The 10,006-nt window shown below is 40.7% G+C and overlaps 1 long non-coding RNA gene across 1 annotated transcript in view; it reads right to left on the bottom strand.

The window, feature by feature from the left end:
• Positions 1-7,571: 7,571 nt before the first annotated feature.
• LOC123375659 overlaps positions 7,572-10,006 on the bottom strand; it is a 30,027-nt gene continuing 27,592 nt past the window's right edge. The window contains exon 3 of the long non-coding RNA XR_006581549.1: positions 7,572-7,676. This is a non-coding gene — a long non-coding RNA (uncharacterized LOC123375659). The remainder of the gene's footprint in view (positions 7,677-10,006) is intronic.

Here is a 10,006-nt window from a genome sequence, read left to right as displayed (position 1 = left end):
CTATTTTCAACATATTTCCATTCATATATTTAATGGGATGTAACATTTTGGAATTAATTTGCAGTCAGCCCTCAGACCTGGGGCCAATGAGAGGATTCCACATATTTTGGCCAAAGACAGATAATGTCACCCATCACTGACAACTGCCCTCTGATCAGATTTGATGATGGTAGGAGGGCTGTGCACTTCACTGATGCATTAATATTTTCTTTCTATTCTATACGTGCTAAATAAAATTATTTTATGTATTAGCATAGGTAATTGACAATTAATTCTTTTCCAAATCTTAATACAACTTATTATTATCAGATGTGGAGTTTGCCAAGCCAATTTGTTGCAGCCTCATCAGTGAAGTGCACAGCCCTCCTACCACCATCAAATCTGATCAGAGGGCAGTTGTCAGTGAAGCATGGTCTTTGGCCAAAATATGTGGAATCCTCTCATTGTCCCCTGCTCTGAAGGCTGGCTGCACATTTACCCCAGACCATTCAACATCAGGTCAGAAGGGCCCATGAGCGGCAACACAAATCAAAGGTGCATATATTCATGGTCGGGCCAGTTATAAGAAACTGGCTTCTGGTGCAGACCATGCTTCATATCACATCTATGTCACAGGGAAATCTGGATGGGGCAAGTGGACCTACAATAGATGTCTCCATGAGAAGCGCACTCTTGGGTTATTGAAGAGGTCTGTGTATAGTAGTAGGCTCTGGTTTGCCCTGATCTTCACAACCATTCTGGCTGTAGCATCCTCACAACAGGTGTGAGAAGGAATGATGTTGCTTAATATGGGGAGCTGTGGTAATGGTGCATGTCAAATCATCCCAGTTACAATGTGCATGATTGAATATAGTTGTGTGTCAACCCACGTGATATGAGATGAATGAAACCAGACCAGAATACAATGTTCTGCTACAGAGTAACTGAACAGATTAGTACATTCCACATCAAGGCATAGTGTGTAGACTGGACAGTGGCTGAGCAGTACAGCACAGGTGGCTTTGAAGGTGGCTTCTTGGAATTGACTGAAAGCTTCATCAACCGGGATGATGCGTAGTGGTATGGATATGACACTTTTTTCTAGAACATTTGGGTATTTCTTCCAATCTGCCTTCCATTTTCCTTTGTTAAAGGTTCTAATGATAGAGAGTTGTAGGCTAATGTGGATAACAGAAGGTCTGTGGTGGCTGTGTGGGAAGTTTTCTTAGACCAGAAATGATGCAGAATGGGAGTGAGCATCCATGGAGGTCAGCCAGCACAAATCAGGAGACTATTCATGACACCATCTGGCTGAGGAGAAGGAAGGCGCCTCTCTATATGTGGCTGAGGGCATGTTAGATGCCTACTCCACCAGTTGTCTCCATTAGTGTCTGATGTCATGTATCCCCAGACAGGAGGCTGGCTGTTGAAGTCACCTTTGTACACAGCTGGGTGAGCTAGTCTCAGCACAACTTGCTGGTCCCAATTAACATTTGCTGGCTTGTAAACATTTGTGAACTGGAAATCTTCAACCTGAATCACATCACAGACACTAGTAGATGTAAGCAGAGCAGCATCTGAGATGTTTGAATTGATGTAGGTGGCACAGCCATTTTTGGCATGTGGAGTGTGGCCCTGTAGATTGCAACTGGCTATCCTGAAGCACCTTGCTTCCACAGAGGCAATGTGTAGGCAGATGATGTCAATGTAACAATGATAGGACAAATCACTGATAATTATGTGTTTTGCTGCCAACAGTCCCTTAATGCTGAGCTGCAGTATTCTCAGGGCTAGCTGGATGGCTCAAATGTCAGAGAGTGGAATTGCATCAGGAATGTCAGTGGGCAAGTGGCCAAAATTCAGCCCAAGAAAGGACTTTGAATGTGGTCCACTGGTTGGATCATCAGTTTCCTCACCGTAAACCGGGTACTCCTGGGGTGCGCAATGAGAATGCTGATATATTGATCCCAATACAGCTCATCCAGGGTTTAACACCCTCTACCTGCAAAAAGGCTGAGTTTTGAGTCTCTCTGGGTGTGGAAGGAGGAGCAGCTGAGGAAATGATCCTTTACAGCAGGATGTGGGGACCAGTGAATCCTTGTAAATGCTGGTTGGCGTTTGTTTCCCTGGCCCAGTCTCAGTTAACAGGTCCAGCACTGAAACCAGCCAACAGAAACCTCCTTCCTACCTTGGTAGCTCCTGTGCAAGTCTTAAGTGATGTGGTGGATTAGAACACCTGGAAGTGATTCAAGCTCAGAAGTTGAATGAAAAGGAAGAAAAGATAACAAGCACATATATCTATTTCATGCTGTTGAAGTTGTTCCATGGTGTATAAATAATGTAATATTCACTGGAGCAGAAGTAGTAGAACATGACTCTCCCAGGTGAAAGCCCAAACCACTGGGCTATAGAGTATGTTTCAATCCACTAGTTTAAGCCATTGTTTTCAACAGAGAGTATCTTTATTTAAAATAGAAGAATACCCTGGCGGGCCATGGGCCAAAAGTTGCCGATCCCTGCCTTAGATCCTACACCAAAGACAACACCTGTAGCCAATCCTGTAAAAAACAATATAAACGTTTATTAACTATGAAAAAGAAATTAGAGAGTTATTTAAAGGTTAAAGCAAGCCAATATATATACAAAAACGAGTTACCATCTATGATTCCTAAAGGTGACAGAGGTGAGGTAATCTGTCTGTTCAAAATGTCTATCAGGATGGACCCAGGTTGACCGGGGTGGAGTAGAGCAGGGGTCTCTGCTTTAGGTTAGTGTCTCTGGCCCTGTGAGAAATCAAACAGCAAAAGATTAAAAAATGTCTTGTGACCCTGTTTTATCTTTTACATTTGACTGCCCCGTCCATGAGATGAGCTCCCTTGTAGCATTTCCAAGGAGTGATAGAGTCATTCACCAATCCTTTGAGTCACAATGTTCCTTAATGACCTGTTTAATCTTGATAGACCTCCTGACTGGTAGGGAGAGGGGGATAGAATGTAGGATGATTCCCAAGTACAGAGTAAATAATTTCAAAGTTATAATAAAATCTTACATATTTGCTTACACCAGGGGTCGGCAACCTCTGGCATGTGGCTCGCCAGGGTAAGCACCCTGGTGGGCCAGGACAGTTTGTTTACCTGCCGTGTCGGCATGTTCGACTTACCCTGGTGAGCCGTGTGCCAGAGGTTGCCGACCCCTGGCTTATAGCATGGAATACAGACATTGCAAGTGAGAATAATGCATGCAGCAATTTATAAACATTCCATAGAGTCTACACACTTTCTTACTAACACAGTGGAACCTCATAGTTATGGACATCTCTGAAATGGAGGTTGTTTGTAACTCTGAAATGTTCGTAACTCTGAACAAGAGGATATGGACTTCAGCCAACGGGGAGGAGGGTTGGGGCTGCAGCCACAGAGTGGAGCGGGAGGGGTTAGGGCTCCAGGCAGACGGGCTCAGGGCTTCTGCCCTGTGGGAGCACCAGCGCTGAGGGCTTTAGATCCAGAGGGAGTGCTGGAGCTCACGGCTTCAGCCCTGCACCTCAATCCCGGTTTCAGCCCTGGGTGGGGGGGGCTCCCCACAACTCTGCTACTGGTTTCATCCGGGGAGGGGGTGCACCCTGGTGCTCGGGGCTTTAGCAACGAGGGGAGCGCTGGGGCTGAAACCGGGAGCAGAACCACAGAGAGCAATGGCTCTCCCCTTGTAGCTAAAACCCCAAGGCCCAGTACCCTCTTTAGGGCTGAAGCCGGAAATGGAGCCATGGGGCTGAAGTCCCGAGCACCAGTGCTCCCCCTGGTTCTCTCAAGGGACAGAAGACCCGAGCCTCCTACCCCCCACCCAGAGCCCTGACCCCCCCACCCTATGGCTGCAGTCCCAACCCCCCATAGCTGAAGCCCTGAGCCCCTCCCCTCCCCCACACTGGGCCCTGGAGATTTTATAGTATGTGCGGGGGGGGCACAGAAATAAAAAGGTTGAGAACCCCTGAAGTACAGTATTTGCTGGGTTTTTTTTTAATTTAATTTACATTTATTTCTTTCCCCTCCAGTGTTGCCTGATTGATTACTTCTGGTTCCACATGGTGTCCAGTTGACTGATCGGTCTGTAACTTTGGTGTTCATATCTTTGAGGTTCTTCTGTATCTATTCTGAACAAAACTAACACATAGGGGAGCCATTTTGGTTTCTGGCTATGAGTTTGTCCGTTCTTAGCTAAAGTCTATGACCTTGGATAGCGTGTTACTTGGTTTACCAGCATCACACCCACTACTTATTTATGCAAAATTATTTTCATTTTCTCATTGGAGACAGATTTAAAAGAGTTCAGTAGGTCAGATATTTTTGAATCCTAGTCATTTTCTTCCCTCTATTAATTTATTAACAGTCATATCTCCCTTATCTTATTTATAAAACTCTCTTTATTCCCTTTGGTTAGTATTAATTCACTCTTATTTTTTGCTTTCCTTATCTTCCCCCAGAAATCCTTGAGTAACTAGCTTTATTCTGATTTGGTTGCCTCCCCTTTTTATTTATATTATTGTTTTCTGTATTTCAGATCTTTGAGCGGTACCTACTGAAGCCACATTGACTATTTCTGGTTTGATCTAAATTTAAAGGCTATACGTGTTTAAAATCATAACACCATTTGCTGCCATCTCTTTAAAAAAATCTGAAAATACTAAATACATGTGTAACAGTTGGTGGAATATTATTATGTTTTCATCTATAATCTCATTCGTGGACTGGCATAGATAACCTGTAGTCTTTATCAGAAGCACGTTAAAGATCTGGAAGACATTCAAATCCAAAACTTGTGTGCAATATTTCTTTAAAAGTTCAGAAAGCTCTGCCAAAAAATTGAGAATTGCCTCTGAAACTTTTGGATAGCAACTAGACTTACTTCTTTTTTTCTATGAGACAGACAAGATTTCATATAAGTGGGACAATATGCAGTTACTTTAACTAAAATAACAATTTTATACTGAACCTTTTCAAAGCTAAAGTTTTTCCCTCTACAGTTACTAGAGAGCTAGTATATTGAGGTGGGGGGAGCAGGAACTCACATTCTATTCACTAGCTTTACATTTTACCAGTTTGTAAACCAGAAAAGTAAGCAACAGCAATTTATATAATAGGGATTTTTCCATTATGATTTGTACCTTGTAGATTGTATCACATCTGCAGGATCTGTTAGAATTTCAGTGAAAAACCTGAGCTGTATTACAGTCTGTATCACATTTCATGAATCCTCAGGATTAGTGAAGTCTTTATCTGTAGGCAATTCTACTGCTTACTGTCTCCACCTCTGTTTGAAAAACTTTAGAATATTAATTTGGCTTTGGTTTGAGTAAACATCCAAAAATGTACATTTGTACATGAACAATCCCAAACGTTGAGTTAGCAACATTGGGTCAGAAATCCTCCAAAACCAGCTTCTTATGGTAACTTAGTATTTCTGAGGCCTGATTCATGATTGTGTCACTTCAATTTTAATGGGGTGAATTCACTTGATTTCAGTGGCATTGCACCTGCATAAAAGTGGAATCACACAGTCATGAATCAGGCCTCAGAATCCTATCCTGGTTCCAACTGGAAACTGGAAAAAAAAAGGGGAGAACAGGGATTACCTTAAAGTCTTGAAAAACAGGTTTCATTACCTTAAAGTCTTTATTCAAATATGGTTTTACATGTGCAAATTTCTTATTTTTCCAGTTTTTGTTCATTCCTAGTTTCCATTATATCCAAACAAATTAATCATGATCATTTAAAAACATCCCTCCTCCAAACCACTCTTCCCTAGTATAAAACATTTTTCTTCACAAAAAGCACAACTTGATGCGCTGTTTGGCCACATATAGTATTGTTAGAAACTAAAACTGTGTGAAAATCTTGGGCATTTAACATGGAAAAAATAAGTGGTTTTCTTAAAGAGTATCTTTCACATTTTTTCCACAAGAGGGTGAAAAATATTATATTCTTTATGGGTAGATCTGCTTGCCTTCATGATTTTAAAAAGAGAGATTTTTCATCTCACTAGGATGAGATATTGAATTTCAAAGGGAATATAATCCCTTATATGACACGTTCTTGTGCGCTGAATTGAGCCCACGTGGATCATGCCTCCCTGAATTAAAATAACTGATATCCAAAGATGTCACTACCTCAGTAAGGAGATCTGGATTTGGCCCACAGTCAGGGAGTTTAGGCAGTCATTTCAGAAGAAAACCTCTTTCAAGACAGACTTAAATAAATCACTGTACAGTAAAATTAAGTGACTAAGATCTTTTTAAAACAAAGTTCCTAAAGTTAGGCTCCTGATTAAATCACCTGATTTTTTTTCAACAGTGCTGAGCACTTGGCATCTCCCACTGCAGGTGGCCTTACAATTCTAAGGTTAAGTGCCTGTTTCTTTTTTTTTAAATCTTGTCCTGAACCTTTCTTACTAGTTTTGTTTTATCTGGCATTTCTAACTGATAGAAAAAATAAATGGGGTTTTCATTTGGGATTTGCTTTGGTGGGCTTTGATTTACCATGTACCTTTCAGCTTGAGCTGTATCAGTTAAACTGTGGAAAATGACATTATGAGAAAACCACCAAAAGTTTGGTCAACTAATTATCCCTGAATACTTTACTAAACTTGCCTCAAACTTTTAATTTACCTTAATATTATCAGTTTTTAATTAACTCACTTATCTTGATTAACAAGGCTTTTTAATTTGATTGTATATAAGTAATGAAATAATTCCCATGAATAATCAACCAAGGTACTGCATAATTTTTTCTTCAATAGAACTTCGTTAACTGTCTAAATATGCCTTCAGTGTACAATCAATATATTTAATAAAGATTTAATAATAATAAAGTTGGCCACACCTGAATCCTGACTCAGGGCCAGATTCTAATTTCCTTACTCCCACTGAGTAGTACTTTGCTCTTCAAAGTACTTTGCTCTGAAATCATTTGTGAGGGTAAATGACTGAAGATGAGCAAACGTCAAAACCCAACCTTCAGTGATTCATAGTGCAGTTTGTCACAGAAACATATATGATATTGTAAATCTTACGCAGTCAGAAGCACTTCAGAATTGATTGCTTATAAAGGTTGGTCCAGAAAAGATCTCTCACAAGTCGTCATATCTGATCCTTGCACTGTGGGCATTTCTCTCCATTATATACAGGAATATCCTACGTAACTGATTCTTCAGTATACCTATACCATCTCCTTTTAGAGTCTACTGAAATACCTAATGCTTAGAATCTTTTACTAATGCCTAACCTGTCTTTTTATCAAATTCAAAATCTGGTCACTAACCCTTGTTTTACCATTTTCAGGTACTGTGACTATTGACGTGAGGTATTTGCATGGTGTTCTCCTACCCTTATTTTCACATAAAGAGCACCTGCAATCTCTTCATAACTCATGCCCTCCTGTCCTTTTAACATTTTAATTGCATTTCTTTGATTTCCTCCCGCCCCCACCAGCTTTTCAATATTATTCTCTAGTCGGTACAAGGACTCCAATATGAGAGAGGGAGACTGACCACCAATAGAAATTTGAAAAGGTATAGCTTGTGCTCATTCCTTACCCTACCACCTACCTTTGCTAGGTATTGACTTCTCTGCCCACTTTCAGGGGGGTTGTGCTGCAAATAGACCAAGTCCTTCAACTTCCTTGGCCTGAATCTCCTCTCACACTGTAAAACTGGTGCAACAGAGAGAAGAAAAGGTGATAATTGAGCATAAGAACTGGGATCATTTCCAGCCTCTATGAAGAGTAAAGTGAGAAAGCAAAGGTTTTTTTATACACATTTCCACACTATAGTCCATCAGTGTGTAAAACTGATTGCAAAGTGGCCCTAAATATTAGTTTTTTATAAGGTGTGGTGCTACTTTATGGGAGAAAAATGAAGAGATCTTCAAGAGCACTATATTAGCAGAGAGTGACAGGAAGCAAGAAAATGTGTGGAGGGAGAGGTGCGGGGGGTGGAGGTAAGATGGGTCCTGAAGGTGAGGATGAGGAGTTCAAATGTGTATGGAAGTCAGTTAGAAACAAAAAAACCTCAAGGGTGTGTGGATGGCTGGAGTGAAAGACAAGGAAGATTTTTATCAGTAACATATCTGAGTAAGAAGAACAGGAGTACTTGTGGCACCTTAGAGACTAACAAATGTATTTGAGCATAAGCTTTCATGGGCCCACTTCATAAGATGCATAGAATGATTGGGAAGATGGAATTTTGGAGGTATGACAAAGAAAATATGAGGATTTAGAAACAATCTAGGTGTGGGAGGAAAGGAATAGAATATTACATGAAGGCTTCTATCCTGCAAAGACTTATTCATGTATTGAACTTTTACCATGTGAGAAATAGAAAATAAAGGAAGGAAGCAAATATGGTTTGGGGTGGAAATATAGCTAGAGATCAGTTTTAGTTGTGCTGAATTTGAACTGGTTGCTGATACTAGATCCTTGGTGTCCAAAGAATCTGCTGCTAATGAGGGATTGAAGGGCAACAAAGTGGGTGGAAGAGGAGAGATTTGGGAGTCATCAATGGATGTTTGGTTTTGGTTTTTTGGTTTTGGTTTGAACCAGATAACTGAAGCCATGAGAGAAATGAGGTGGTCTAAAGAAAGAAGAGATGAAGGACAGAGCCCTGAAGGATGCTGATCACTGAAGACAGAACAAAAGACATTGGTGAAGAAGAGAAAGCAATATAGACACTGAAGGTGCAGTCAAAAGGGACAGGAGAACCAGCTGATAATATTAATTGACCTATTTAACATACTGTAGTTTGTATTGCACAAATATGTAACTTTCTTTCTCTATACTGCACATCTGGCCTTCAGAAGGGATAGCTATGATATTGAGGTAAAGGTGATGCAACATGCTGCAAAGGAGAACCTGCTGTTTTCTCTCATGAAGATTTTATTTCTTTTCTTTGCTGATTTGTTGTTTCTATTAATCTAAAATAGTAATTTATAGTTCAGAATAAATATACATGGTTACCCTTTTGTATGGAAAAACCTAACAAGAACAGTTTACTAAAGCAAGGAGTTGCACAACTGCCTGGTGTAGTTATGGACTGTATATAATTGCTGACATTCTGTTTTAATATTTGGCAGCAGGCACTTATACACAAGAGGACTGAATCCAAAAACTGAAGCATGCCAAGTAAGCGACAACTTCTGCAAGTGAAATCCTTGCTGACTTAATTATATTAAATATGAAATTGTTATATGAAAGTTCTGTTGCCTCACAGGGGCACTGGGGAGCATTATGAACCCCTGGGATATATGGGACTGTGGACACAGTTGTTCTGTGAAGCTGAAGGTTCTATGATTCCCAAATCCTTATAACCCAGGGCCTTTCATAAAGAATGTTCTTCCATATATCTCAAATCCATGTCTATCTCTACTGGCAAAAACACTTTTGTTTCTTGGATAGATAGGTTTCAAGGCATTTAGACTAGATCCTCAGTCACTTAGGCACCCAACTCCTCTTTAAATTCTAAATACCCTTGAGGATCTGGCCGTTAGAGCGCTATAGGTCAAAACCAACAATTTAAACTCCACTCAGAAATTAATAGAAAGTTACTTCGTGGCATAGTATTGAACCAGTAATCCAAGTATAATTCAGTACCAATGACAATACCCCTATGTGAAGACAGAGTAGGAAGAAGGTGGGCAGGGTGATGTGCATTCTCACCACAGAGAATCCACAGAAAAGTGAACAGCTTTCCCGCTAGCCCCTTCTATCTCTCTGTGCAGTGATCTGTGGGAAGAAATAGCGTTGGGCTTACTACACAGGTGGTAACATCTGGCCTAGTCCTGCACCTCTGTGGTGAATCAGGGCCAGATCCTCAGCTGGTGTAAATTGGCGGAGTTCAATTAACTTCAGTGAACCTATGTCAGTTTATATCAGCTGAGGATCTACAAGAGCCATCCATCACCCCAGCTGTCCATCACCCCAGTCTCAGTTAAATCTATACTAATGGCTTGTGTGTTCTTGTACAAGCCCTCTACATGGAGGTAAAT

The sequence above is a fragment of the Mauremys mutica genome, chromosome 1 (assembly GCF_020497125.1).
Source record: "Mauremys mutica isolate MM-2020 ecotype Southern chromosome 1, ASM2049712v1, whole genome shotgun sequence".
In the NCBI taxonomy this organism is placed as follows: Eukaryota; Metazoa; Chordata; order Testudines; family Geoemydidae; genus Mauremys; species Mauremys mutica.
Note: the sequence above shows the minus strand (reverse complement) of the source record. Positions and strands in the feature narration are given on the sequence as shown.